Source organism: Schistocerca americana, unplaced genomic scaffold (genome assembly GCF_021461395.2).
Source record: "Schistocerca americana isolate TAMUIC-IGC-003095 unplaced genomic scaffold, iqSchAmer2.1 HiC_scaffold_393, whole genome shotgun sequence".
NCBI classification, from domain to species: Eukaryota; Metazoa; Arthropoda; class Insecta; order Orthoptera; family Acrididae; genus Schistocerca; species Schistocerca americana.
This window is the reverse complement of record NW_025726119.1, coordinates 59,458-73,167: the sequence shown is the minus strand read 5'-3', so window position 1 is coordinate 73,167 and position 13,710 is coordinate 59,458.

Genomic DNA, 13,710 nt, shown 5'->3' with positions numbered 1-13,710 from the left:
AGCAGATGGAGGCACTTCCACCGACCGGCAGATTCGAGCGGGGGTGCCGCAGGGGTCGGTCCTCGGCCCCCTGCTGTACTCCCTGTACACCGCCGACGCCCCGCGGGTGGCACGCGTGGAGTTGGCACTTTATGCCGACGACACGGCGTTGTTCACCCGCAGCATGAACGCGGCCGAGATGCGCCGTCGCCTCCAGCTCGGATGTGACGTCCTGGGCGCCTGGTCCACGAAATGGCGCTTGAAGTTCAACGCTGCGAAGAGTCAGGCTGTCATCTTCAGCAGGAAGAGGCTGCCGCCGGACCTGCCGCCGGTCACGATAATGGGGGGCCCCATCCCCTGGTCGCGGACCGGCAACTACCTCGGGGTGACGTTGGACAGACGCCTGACGTGGCTGCCACACATCCGTGACGTCCGAGGGCGGGCAGTGGGGCGCCTTCGTGCGCTTTACCCACTGCTCAACCCTTCCTCGACTCTCCCTCCACGCCATGGCCTCACCATGTACCTGTCCCTTGTTCGGCCGGTCCTGGAATACGCGGCTGTGGTGTGGGGTAACGCGGCCGCGACGCACATTGCGACGCTCCAACGACTGCAAAACAGGGCGCTGCGACTTGCGCTCCACAAGCCACCTCGCTATCCGACGAGGCTGCTCCATGAAGAAGCTGGGATCCCCTTCCTGCGGGATCGCTTCCGGCAAATCGCCAGGCAGTTCTACAGCAATGCTGAACGGTCTGGCAGCCGCTTGATTCGTGGTCTGGGCCGCCAGGTCCACCACAGGCCAACGACTCGTTGGCCAGACCTACTGCGAGAGTAATTATCTCTCGCCGCCCGATGTCGAAACAGAGGGCGTCACAATGAACGACGCCCAGTGAGGACAGCTCACCCTGTTAGGTCCACTGCACCCACTAACGAGGTCCCCGCAGGAACAGCAGCTCCGCTGCTTAGACTGCCTTTACACCTGGCTTATGTAGCCAGAGTTTTAATGCGAGTGCGAGTGCGAGTGCGCCGGCACGCACTCCGCTGCTCGACTCGCTGCCGCTCGCACCGGTCGTTTTCGTTTCCGTTTCGTGTGCACCGTCGCTAGCCCATCGCCATGTCCGGACGCGGAAAGGGAGGCAAAGTCAAGGGCAAGTCAAAGTCCCGCTCAAGCAGGGCTGGGCTCCAGTTCCCGGTCGGCAGAATCCACCGCCTCCTGCGCAAGGGAAACTACGCAGAGCGCGTCGGCGCCGGGGCGCCCGTCTACCTCGCCGCCGTCATGGAGTACCTCGCGGCTGAGGTGCTCGAGCTGGCCGGAAACGCGGCCCGCGACAACAAGAAGACGCGCATCATCCCGCGCCACCTGCAGCTTGCCATCCGCAACGACGAGGAGCTCAACAAGCTCCTGTCGGGCGTCACCATCGCACAGGGTGGTGTCCTGCCCAACATCCAGGCCGTCCTGCTGCCAAAGAAGACCGAGAAGAAGGCCTAAAGGAGGCCAGGCAATCGCAGCGCCGCGTGCTCCCCTGCACGCAACGCGCTTTGCCGGCTCGGCCCACAACAATCGGCCCTTTTCAGGGCCACCACACAAACCTACGTCCAAAGCAAAATTGCAGTCGTCCTCGCCGCACCTTGTTTTGTTTTAACTTTGCACTGTCACAGCACAGCCGCCGCCGGCGCACGTCCGCCATCTTGTCGCCCACACAGCCCGTGTGGCCCAACACACACACACACACACACACATTTTGCACGGTCGCAGTCGCCTTCCAAACCGACAACGGCAGCAATAATGACCATTGTTAAAGGGAGGCGTGTCGACACACCGCCCTCCACTCCCGCGCGCAACGGCCGTCGACACGAACGAAACAGCTGATCCGGCCGCCTATGCCCACACGCCTTGCCTCGGAAACCCCAACGCCGCCGCAAACAAACACACAGAGCCAAACCACGCAAGCAAATAATCACCGCCTCTCGCACAACAACACACAGCCCGCCATCTCCGTCGCGATCGATACAAAGACACACAAACGAAGCAGCTCCACACACAGCCAGCCACATGACACGTTTCCTTTCCTTCTCCCCTCCCAGTCACATCACGTCGCTCAAACGGAAAGAAAGAAAGAAACAAACAAACAACACAGCGCACACACGCAGCAACAACACAGACTCTTTCGCACTTTTCAACTTCCGAACAGTGTGGTGGCCCTGAAAAGGGCCGTTTTCTAGTCTCTCCCACCCACAAGCACGGCCGCGGGAAGGCCAGCGCCCGCTGCGACGCAGCCTAACCGCCGAAACCGTACAGGGTGCGCCCCTGCCTCTTCAGGGCGTACACCACGTCCATGGCCGTCACAGTCTTGCGCTTGGCGTGCTCAGTGTACGTCACCGCGTCGCGGATCACGTTCTCCAGGAACACCTTCAGCACCCCGCGGGTCTCCTCGTAGATCAGACCAGAGATGCGCTTCACGCCGCCCCTGCGAGCCAGGCGGCGGATGGCGGGCTTCGTGATGCCCTGGATGTTGTCGCGCAACACCTTGCGGTGCCGCTTGGCGCCACCCTTGCCGAGCCCCTTTCCTCCCTTGCCGCGGCCTGTCATCCTTCCTTCCTCGGGCAAAGCAAAACGTGCACAAACAGCGGCTGCAGCGGCTGGCGAGTCGGCTACGGTCTGCGCCCAGCGCGCCCGCCGCCCCCCTATATAGACTCTGGCCCGCCCTCCCCCCACCACGCGCAACCGAGGGCATATAAGCGCAGCACGGAGGCGCGCGGGCCCGTTGTCAAGGCAGCACCGGACGCCGCGCCACACCTAACCTCCACGCACGCCGCTCCGCTACCGCTACCGCCATGGCCCGCACAAAGCAAACGGCCCGCAAGTCCACCGGCGGAAAGGCGCCGCGCAAACAGCTCGCCACCAAGGCGGCGAGGAAGAGCGCGCCCGCCACCGGAGGCGTCAAGAAGCCCCACCGCTACAGGCCGGGCACCGTCGCCCTGCGAGAAATCAGGCGCTACCAGAAGAGCACAGAGCTGCTCATCCGCAAGCTGCCATTCCAGCGCCTAGTGCGCGAGATCGCCCAGGACTTCAAGACCGACCTGCGCTTCCAGAGCTCCGCAGTCATGGCCCTGCAGGAGGCCAGCGAGGCCTACCTCGTCGGCCTCTTCGAAGACACCAACCTGTGCGCAATCCACGCCAAGCGCGTCACCATCATGCCCAAGGACATCCAGCTCGCGCGCCGCATCCGCGGCGAGCGCGCCTAAACCGCGCCGCGGCACCGCACCGCACAAACAAAAACGGCCCTTTTCAGGGCCACTAACATCTCTCCGTCGCGAGCAAACTTTGTCGGTCGCCTGCCTCTCGCCCCGCAACCCAAAAACAAAAACCACCACTTCCCGTCCGTCCGCCACACCCGCTCACTCTGCCTGCCTGCTAGCAGCGCGCAACAATCACACATCATCCCTCCCCGGCGCTCAAAGCGCACAATACCCAACGGCCGACGTCACACCGCACGGGTGGCTGGCCGGCCGCCGCTTTCGTTTCGAAAACAAAAAAAACCCGCACTCCACTCCGACGCGCTCGCTCGCTCTACACGCCACCGAAATCCCCGCCGACTCCTTCCGCATCTCAACGTGCCCCCCGTTGCAAAACATAACACACACACACACAAAGGAACAAAACAAAGACCAGACACGACTCGACAAGACAGACATCCGAGAAGAACGAACGCAGGCAAGCCAACCAACGTATTCAAACTAAACAACGTGACAGAAAACCAACCGTCGGCCGCCGCCACAAACACGGCGACAATCAACCACGACAACAACAACAACAACAACAACAACAACACCGCTTACCGCTACCGCCGCCCACACCCGCCACCGACCCCCGCAATCCAACCACCACGGCACGCAAACAGCATCCCCACGGGCATACAGACAGACACCCACACCAAACGCAACACGACAATCAAAACCTTCCCCGACGTGCTTTGATGGCCCTGAGAAGGGCCGTTTTTTTTGGGCCGCGCGTCTCTTGCGCGCCACTAGACGACGACGGGGGGTGGGGACGACGGAGTCAAGCGCCAAACCCTTCCTTTCCCCCATCTCTTTCTCCTCTACTCTACTTCTTCTTCTTGGGCGAAGCCTTCGCCTTAGACGGCGTCGTCGCCTTCTTCGGGCGCGGCGCCTTCGGCTTCTTCGTCGGAACCTTGGCGGCCTTCTTCGCCTTCGACGGCGACTTGGCCTTGGCCGGCTTGGCCGCAGCCGCCTTCTTCGCACCCGCGGGAGCGGCCGACGCCGCAGACGCCTTCTTGGCGGCGCCCGCCTTCCGACCGGTCGCCGCCTTCACGCCACCAGCCTTCTTTGCGCCGGCCGCACGGGCGCCCTTCTTCTCCTTGCTGGCCGGAGCGGCGCGCTTCTTCTTGGCACCGCCAGCACGAGCCTTGCCGCCCTCGGCCGCCCCCCCGCCGCCGGCGCCGGCAAGCTTGAACGAGCCGGACGCGCCCTTCCCCTTCGTCTGCACCAGCTCGCCCGCCACGACGGCCGACTTGAGGTACTTCTTGATAAACGGCGCCAGCTTCTCCGCGTCCAGCTTGTAGTGCGCGGCTATGTACTTCTTGATCGCCTGCAGCGACGACCCGCCGCGCTCCTTCAGACTCTTGATGGCGGCCGTCACCATCTCAGAGGTGCGCGGGTGCGCAGGCTTGGCGCGCGGCTTCTTCGCAGACGACGCAGACTTGGCCTTCTTCGTAGTGCCGGTGGCGGCGGGTGCCGCAGCAGTCTCGTTCGTAGCCGCCTGATCTGCCATTTCGACGACGCGCGTAACACACAGCGAGAGCGAGCGGGACGGCAGGCACGCAAGCACAGCACAGCAGCAGAGCAGAGAATCACAAGGCCCAGCCAGTGTCGCGGGCGGGCGCGGACGGCCGAGAGAGCGGCCGCCACTCTGCGCGCCGCCGCGCCGCGCCTCCCGCGCTTGCTACCGCCCAACGTCCGACAGCCTGTGCGGAGCAGCCCCAAACCTGCGCCACAACCGCCCGCGCCTTTCAAACCACCGAGGATGGGGCTACACACAGCCACACCACAGTCGCCAACCAGTCGCCACGGCAGCGCCGCAAACCACGGCCAAACTGCAGCTACCGCGCGCTACAGCCTGGGTCGGCCCGCCGAGAATCGCCGCCCCCGCCCAAATGCCGCCCCCACAGCCCCAGCCGACGACCCGCCACAATGGCCAAACCTTCGGCAAAACTCCCACACCGTCGCCGCGGCAGCCCGGCCAGCGCGGCCGGCGCCACAGCCACACAAGCCGAGGCGTGCGGCGATGACGGCCGTGCAAACGCGCCTCCGCCGCCCCATCGCCTTCCGTCGCCCTCCCGCCGTTTCCCGATCGGCCCGCAGCCGTCGGGCCACATCGCGCGCCGTCCTCCTCCTCTCGCCCGCCAACATTCACAGCCGTTTCTCAACAATTGCCCGCCGCAAACGGACGCCGCCTGCGCAACAGGCGCCGCCGCCCCTCGCCGCTTCCGACCCAACCCCTCGACCGAGGCAAACCGCAATCCGAATCTACAGACCAACCCAATCTGCCGTCAAGCACACACGACAGCCGACCTTACACGTTACGCGTTACACATTACGTTTACACGTCTACGTTAGGTTAGGTTAGGTTAGGTGGACGTGGGTTAGGTTAAGGGGACTTGGGTTAGGTTAAGCGTCAAACTTAGGTTAAGCATTCAAACACGTCAGGCGTCAGAGGTTAGGTTAGGTTAGGTTAGGTTACACGTTAGGTTAAGGGGTCAGTGCTAGGTTAAGAAGCGTCAAACGTAGGTTAAAAAAGCGTTCAAACGTGAGGCGTGAGCCGGACAGCTTACCTTACGTAGACGTTAGGGGCTCACAGGCTGAGCTCACCTCGCCACACCACAGGTTAGGTTCGGTTCGCTCGGCTCAGCGTAAAGCGCCGAGGTCAGGGTTACGTTCGTTCACCTTCGGGCGCCACACTTTCGGTTGAAAGGTCGCGACGGGACGACGTCGGCAGGCACGCCGCAAACGAACAAAAACGTACAGACGACGTCGGAAACCGCCGACAGACGGGGGAGCAGCACGACCACGACCAGACACCGAGCGCGAACGAGACACACGCGAACCACCCCCACCGGCCAAAGGGCACCACACAACAACCCAGAGCACCACGTGTCGACACCAGAGCAACCCGCCGCTCACGCGACATGGGCTGGCACCGAAGGGCAACCGCCCGCAACTGCGCTTTCCGCGCCGGCCCGGATGCACGTCGTGCTACAACAACACCACTACCGTACACAGCCGCTGTTCACAACATCACTATCAATGGCGCGCCCGCGGCTCGCCGCCGTCGCAGTCGCAGCCCCAACGCCAGCACTTTTGCACCACCATTCACACGCACCGCAACACAGCTCGCCGACACAGCCGAACAAAACAAACACCACACAACAACAGCAACAACGCCGCCGCCTCTACTTGTGCCGGCGACCCACCCCGCCGATGGCGCACCTTTCGCCAGCCGGCAATCGACACACACGCACCCACCCACCGGGGCCCAGTGCAAAAAAAAACACACAAAAACAAAAAAACCAAACAACACAAACGACACGGGAAGCGCACACCGCCACTTCGCGCGCACGCCACCAACCAGTCGTCGTCTCAAAATAACAAACACAAACAAAATAAACTAACAACTAGGGCAACACAAAACAAAAACGCCTCGCACGAACCGCCCACAAAAAGGACAAGCACACGCACAGCCTCTGCTGACGACCACGACGCAGCGGCACGCTGCTCCTGTCCCGCGCCCCGCGCCCCACTCGATTCACAACTCACGCGACACCGTCAACGACGGGCTCGCTTCCCGCAACCTACCACCTTTCCGCCACGACGCACAGCCCCAGCCAGCCCCACCCGACGACGCCCGTGGCAACGACTGCACTTTCACCACCGCCTCCCCCTTCCCCCCCCCCAAAACACACACACACACACACACAGCCAGCCAAAAACGCACTCGCGACCCACACATGCACGTGCATCGGCACACGCCAACCAGTCAACGTCGACAACCACACGCAAGGCTCGAAACGAAACCGGCGTCCTTCCACGTTGCCATCACGCTACGCGACACAAGACACAAGGAACCAACACAACAGCCGGCCCCACTAATTCCCACTCTCACGCCGCAAAAAGCACACCGAAACCGCCAAACGCACGCACATTCCCCTTCGCACTGACACCACCGACCGGCTCGCTACCACACACCTCTCGGCAGCCGTTTCACGCCAATTCGCCACACAGTCGACAAGCGCCCGCCCTGTACGGCACACGCAACGACGCAGCGCAGCAAAGGGCGCCCGCAACACATACCTCTCCGCCGCCCGACGCGCCAACCGCCACACCACACCGCCAGCCACTCGCAAATTGTGCACTGCCACCAGCCACACGTCCAACACGCCGCGCCGCCTCCGGCCACCCGCCAGGGGGCGCTCACGTCCGCGACAACAGCGCGGCCCGCCGGGCCGGGCCGAACCGAACCGAGCCGCCGCTGCTCTGCACTCGGCACGGCCACACCCTGCTGCAGACCGGGCTCGTCTCTCTGTACGCGTCTGCCTGCGCATCAACACAACACGACCTTTTATATTTTTTTTTTTCCTCTCTACCGCCATCCCTTCTTCTCGCGTTTTACTCGTTGTTGCAGCAGCGGCGCCACACCTACACATCCACAGCCCCAGCCGAGCCGGCCTCACCTCAGGGCCCGCCGCCAGCGTCTCCTCCTCGGGCACAGGTGCGGTGCTGTGGCCGCCCATCCAACCGCATTGCTGGCCGTCCAGCCACCAGGCGTTCCCACTGCCGCGAGCCACGCCGCGCACCGACCCTGCTGCAGAAAACGAAGCATAGCCAGAGACCGACCGATACACAAAGCAAGCCGTCGCCTCGCCTCTTGTCCTTCCTGCCTTCCTTCCGCCCCCGCCCTTCTCACACCACCGCCTCTCCACTTTCGCCCCCCCCCCCCCCCCTCCTTTTTTTTTTTTTTTTTTTTTCTTCTTTCTTTCTTTCTTTGGCCCTCTCTCCTTCCCGCCATGGCGGTTACGGCACCGCCTGCAGCGGCAGATTTTTTGCGCCCACACGCCTACTCCTACCACCATTAACCTTGCCCTGCCCTGCCCATCAACGTCGCAGTCGAACCGACGCTTGCCAACACACTGCCCACGTTCCTTTCTCTTTTCGGCCTACGCCCATTACGCGCCGCCGCCACAGCACCTTCCCTTCCCACAACACACCGACGTCATCACACGCACCCAAAACAGGGGCCACGACCGTGTTCCTCGCCCACTCCCATCCCGCACGGTACGCACATTCCCAACTACTACCGCGCACCCTCCCTTTCCAATCTGTGTGTCTCTGTGTCTGTGTCCTGTCCGCGCGTGACGCCTCTCAACATCCGCCGTCCCCCGTCCCCCGTCCCGTTTTCGCCCCCATGCCGTCGTCGCGCCGCCTCCTCCCCGTCCACCGCCGCCCCTGTCCGCCCCGCACCACACCATACACCGCTGCTTGTCCCGGCCGTTGCCACCAAAGGCGCCGACCGCAAACGCGCCACGCCGCAGCCCCCGTGCGTCTCGCGCTCGCTTGCATCTCCGTGCCGACGCTGCCTCTCTTCCCACTCGCACTCGACCTCGACAACACAGTCTTTGGCTCCGCCACTGCGTGTTCCGGTGGTACGCACGCTGCAACACGTATGTATTCATTACCAGAGCGATGGCGAGGCATGACAGCATCTCTGTCTGACCAGAGAGTTCTTTATCGCTGCTAGTCGGCGCTTGGACCGCGCCAGACGACAGTAGTGGCACGCACCGGGTCGCCAGGAACAGTTGTTATATATATTGTAGCGCGAGTCGGGAGAGGTAGTAGTCGGTCGACAGTAGTAGCGGGTGGACGGTTGTACTGAGCGGGCGTCGGCGGCGTGCTCTGCTCGTCTCGCGACTCTGGTCACGGTTCGGGACGATGTATAGTATATTGTGTTATAATCAAAAAGGTGGTGTGACGCTGCATTGCGCAAATCTGATAACGTATGTTCATTGTACTTATTTTGTTCAACAACAAAAGCCCCACTATTACTGTTTTTCTAAAGTAACTTTTGTCTCTTAACGAAAAACATTCACTTTTTAAAGACTACGTCCTATGGCATTTCCCTCCAAGGAGTGCAATTAATTACCAGCCAGCACTCATTCATTGCACACAGCTGTGTAAGGGGTATCTACAATTGAGGAGCGGATATAAATGCAATTTTTTTTTTGTTTTTTTTTCTTTTGTGTGTGTGTTGTAACCTCCCAGCAAAATTTAAAATAATGGACAATGTTATTTACGGATGCTAATGGACATTGCGCTAATTGTAACCTCGCCCACAATGAGAGGTATTGAAAATGGCAACAAAAATGTGAAATTCGCAATCTGACTCAAATATAAAGTCTTCACACAACATTTAAAAAAGTCCGTTCAGTGACAAGAAACTTCAATTAAACCGAAATATCGGTCTTTGGCCCTGTGCAAAACAATCAGAATTAAAGTCTTACCTCCGAATAAATGGATGTCACATTTCTGCTCTGGTTGTTGCGCAGCGCTTGGAGGAACTGCATTGCAAATAATAATATTCTCTCTTTTTTTTTGTGATTTTAGTGACATTTTTCTTCAAAGAAGTGGAATGAAATGTGAAGTGCAACGAACTCTTTAGTTCAATAAAAAATTAAATGTTTGAAAAATGCTTTTGAAATAAAAATTATTATTGGGGAACTTGTTGGAGAATAATTACAATAAATACAATTTTTCATTATCTAATGATTATATTAATTAACAGTATACCTTATTCACCATCTTGACCAGTGTTGCCGACCGCCTACATCACAACAACCGCACTCGGCTGCTACTACTGACCGACCGCTCTGCATGACGACTATTAGCGTACTGCACGCGACGACTACTGACTGACTGACTGACTGACTGAGAACCGCTCGCAACACTCGCGCAGTCCAGCGCAAACTCTCTGGTCACAGATGCTACAATGTCTCGCCATCGCTACTATGTTACATACGTGTTTCAGTGTCTTTTTCATTGGGGTAACGATCTTTGGCTCTTTTTATTCTGAATACAGGGCCAAAGGTCAACGCTGCTGCCCTTATACAATTTATCAGGTTTCATTATGTCTGTTGCAATGTTACATACGGTTCACTCTTTCATTAATATTATCGTTGGGTTTGTTTTGTAGGGACGTTAACATTCTGGCACATTTTTATTATCATCGGACTCTCTGCTATTTGTGCAGGGAGGTTATGCCTGGGTCCATTTCCATTTCCATTTACATTTTAATATTGATAGACTTTTTGTTTTCTTTTTTGTTTCTTGTTGTTTTTCCTTCTTTTTTTTTGTTTTGTTTTTCCCGCTCTCACCACCACCGCCGCATCACGCCTTCCGTTTTCTTGGTTTCTTTTCTGTTCTTCAACTGCTTCAACATCACCGCGCCCCATTTCCACACCACAGCCATCAGCCTCCAAGACGGGCGGGCGCAGTGTGCCATTTCCGGCGCACAAGCACACCCGTACGGTACTCTCCTCGCCCCCACGCCACCAACAACACAGCGACCACGCGGCTTTCAGGCATGGCACGGCATGGCACGGCACGGCACGGCACGGCACCGGCGAAATGCGCCGCCCCCGCCCCTCCGCGCATCCGTCCGTCTCGCCACGTTCACTGACAGCCGCGTCTGCGGCTACACCACGACAACCACAACACAACACCGCTCCCCTCCCTGGCAACTCACATTGTTTTTCTCCTCCTCTTTTGCACAAACCACAACGCCGAGCACAGGCGCAAGCCACCCACACCCCGCGCCCCTCCCCGTCCCGTCTTTGGCCGCCGCTCCTCGTTTCCTCGTTTGCCCCCTCCCATCTCCCGAAATGCCATGCCAGCAGCGTTACGCATGCCCCTCCCCTGTCCACACAACACTACCGCCTAACGAACAGCCACATCCAGGGCACGCCCACCTCCAAACACTGCCAATTCACGGACGCACGCACACACACACACACACACACACACACACACACACTCACTTTCTCGACACCTTTCTGTACGGAGGGTGCGTCATCTCGACCGTGACAGAGTGACGGCAACTATCGACGATCCATTTCCCCCCACTGGTAAAACATGTCCACTAACACCTACATACATCATTCAAGTACACAGACAATAGCATACACACAATGGGAGGGCACACGAACATGGACGGCACGGCACTGTCATACACTCTTCCTCAGAACCATATCAACAAACGTTACGTACATCCGGGAAAGCGAAAGCGAACGCGAAAGCGAAAGCGAAAGCAAAAGCAAAGGCAAAGCCCAATGCAGCCGTCAAAGGTAACGTTCACCACGGCAGACACTTGCAGCCGCGCCGCCGTTAAACGCATTTCAGTGCGGCTCCAATACGCCTCCGACACGGGAACGTTCCGTTGCTCTACGAATGCGTTTCTCCCCTTTTTCCCTTCCTCTCTCTTTTGCCCCCCCTCCTTGCACTCTTGCCTCATTCCTCACGTTCTGCCCAGACATTCCGACCGATCAAAGTCAACCTTTCGTTACCGTTCTCAGCGCGACGGTGTACAACAGTATGACGGGTGTGCCCAAGACTTCGGGTTCAGTTGCGTGACGCCGGTCTATCGCGCCGATCGACAGTTACTCAGGGGGCGACGGATCGGACCACGTCACCGACACACAAAACACTTTCAAACAAACAAATACATACCGGATGGACACAGACAAACACGTGTACAGACATTCGCCAAACAAACGACCGCCGCCGCCGCCGTCGTCGTCTAGCGTGCATCTTGAATGACGACATCGGTGTGCGTGCGTCGTACGCAATCAGTCAGACACGGCTATCAAACATCAGAGTCGAATGGTACATCATCGTGCGTGTCGCCGTACACGTACAGTACAATACAACAACAATGCGTCTTAATGGCACGTTCATTTCAACGTCACTCACACACCTCCACGCTGCAGTTACGTCGCACCATTGTCAAACTCGGCGTACAGCAAAGGGAATAGTGGGCGGCAAAAAAAACCAAACAAAAACACTTCACATTTCACCCTCGCCATGTATGATGTGCAAAAAAAACAAACCCGCAAACGGCCGTCGTTACGGTGACACAAAAGTCGCCGATCGCACTGTCCCCCCTCGCAGACGGGTAACACACACACCCCAACAACACCAATGGGTCAAAAACCACGCCAACGAGGCGTGCCACCATTCCACGCCACGGCGACCAACCTCGTGGCCGTACCCCGCGCAACACGCTTTGACGCGCCCCCCCACCCACAATCAAAATGCACACATACATCACAGCCGTCCACACAAACAACAACAACAATTCCGCCCTTCCCGCAAAAGGCAAGTTGGTGGCCCTGAAAAGGGCCGTTTTGCCGCTCTCGCAACGGAGGAGCCTTCTCCATCCTTCCTTCCATTCCAGAGCCACCTCCTTACTTGGAGCTCGTGTACTTGGTCACCGCCTTCGTGCCCTCGCTCACGGCGTGCTTGGCCAGCTCGCCAGGCAGCAACAGCCGCACAGCGGTCTGGATCTCGCGGGACGTGATGGTCGAGCGCTTGTTGTAGTGCGCCAGGCGAGAAGCCTCGGCCGCAATGCGCTCGAAAATGTCGTTCACGAAGCTGTTCATGATGCTCATCGCCTTCGACGAGATGCCCGTGTCAGGGTGCACCTGCTTCAGCACCTTGTAGATGTAGATGGCATAGCTCTCCTTCCTCTTGCGCTTCTTCTTCTTGTCGCCCTTCGAAATGTTCTTCTGCGCCTTGCCAGCCTTCTTGGCGGCCTTCCCGCTAGTCTTGGGCGGCATCTCGAACCAACGTACGGCAGCAGCAACACCAGTAGCAAGCGCTCCGCTCTAGTCAGCGTCTCCCCACACAGTGGCACCCGCCGCCAGCCGCCGCCGCACCTTTACCAGCTCGCCCTGTTGCGGCCGCCGACCAATGGGGCGCGCGCGCAACCGGCCGCCGCACCCGAGCCCATAAAGCACCCCCACCCCGGCTGCGCCGGCACGCACTCCGCTGCTCGACTCGCTGCCGCTCGCACCGGTCGTTTTCGTTTCCGTTTCGTGTGCACCGTCGCTAGCCCATCGCCATGTCCGGACGCGGAAAGGGAGGCAAAGTCAAGGGCAAGTCAAAGTCCCGCTCAAGCAGGGCTGGGCTCCAGTTCCCGGTCGGCAGAATCCACCGCCTCCTGCGCAAGGGAAACTACGCAGAGCGCGTCGGCGCCGGGGCGCCCGTCTACCTCGCCGCCGTCATGGAGTACCTCGCGGCTGAGGTGCTCGAGCTGGCCGGAAACGCGGCCCGCGACAACAAGAAGACGCGCATCATCCCGCGCCACCTGCAGCTTGCCATCCGCAACGACGAGGAGCTCAACAAGCTCCTGTCGGGCGTCACCATCGCACAGGGTGGTGTCCTGCCCAACATCCAGGCCGTCCTGCTGCCAAAGAAGACCGAGAAGAAGGCCTAAAGGAGGCCAGGCAATCGCAGCGCCGCGTGCTCCCCTGCACGCAACGCGCTTTGCCGGCTCGGCCCACAACAATCGGCCCTTTTCAGGGCCACCACACAAACCTACGTCCAAAGCAAAATTGCAGTCGTCCTCGCCGCACCTTGTTTTGTTTTAACTTTGCACTGTCACAGCAC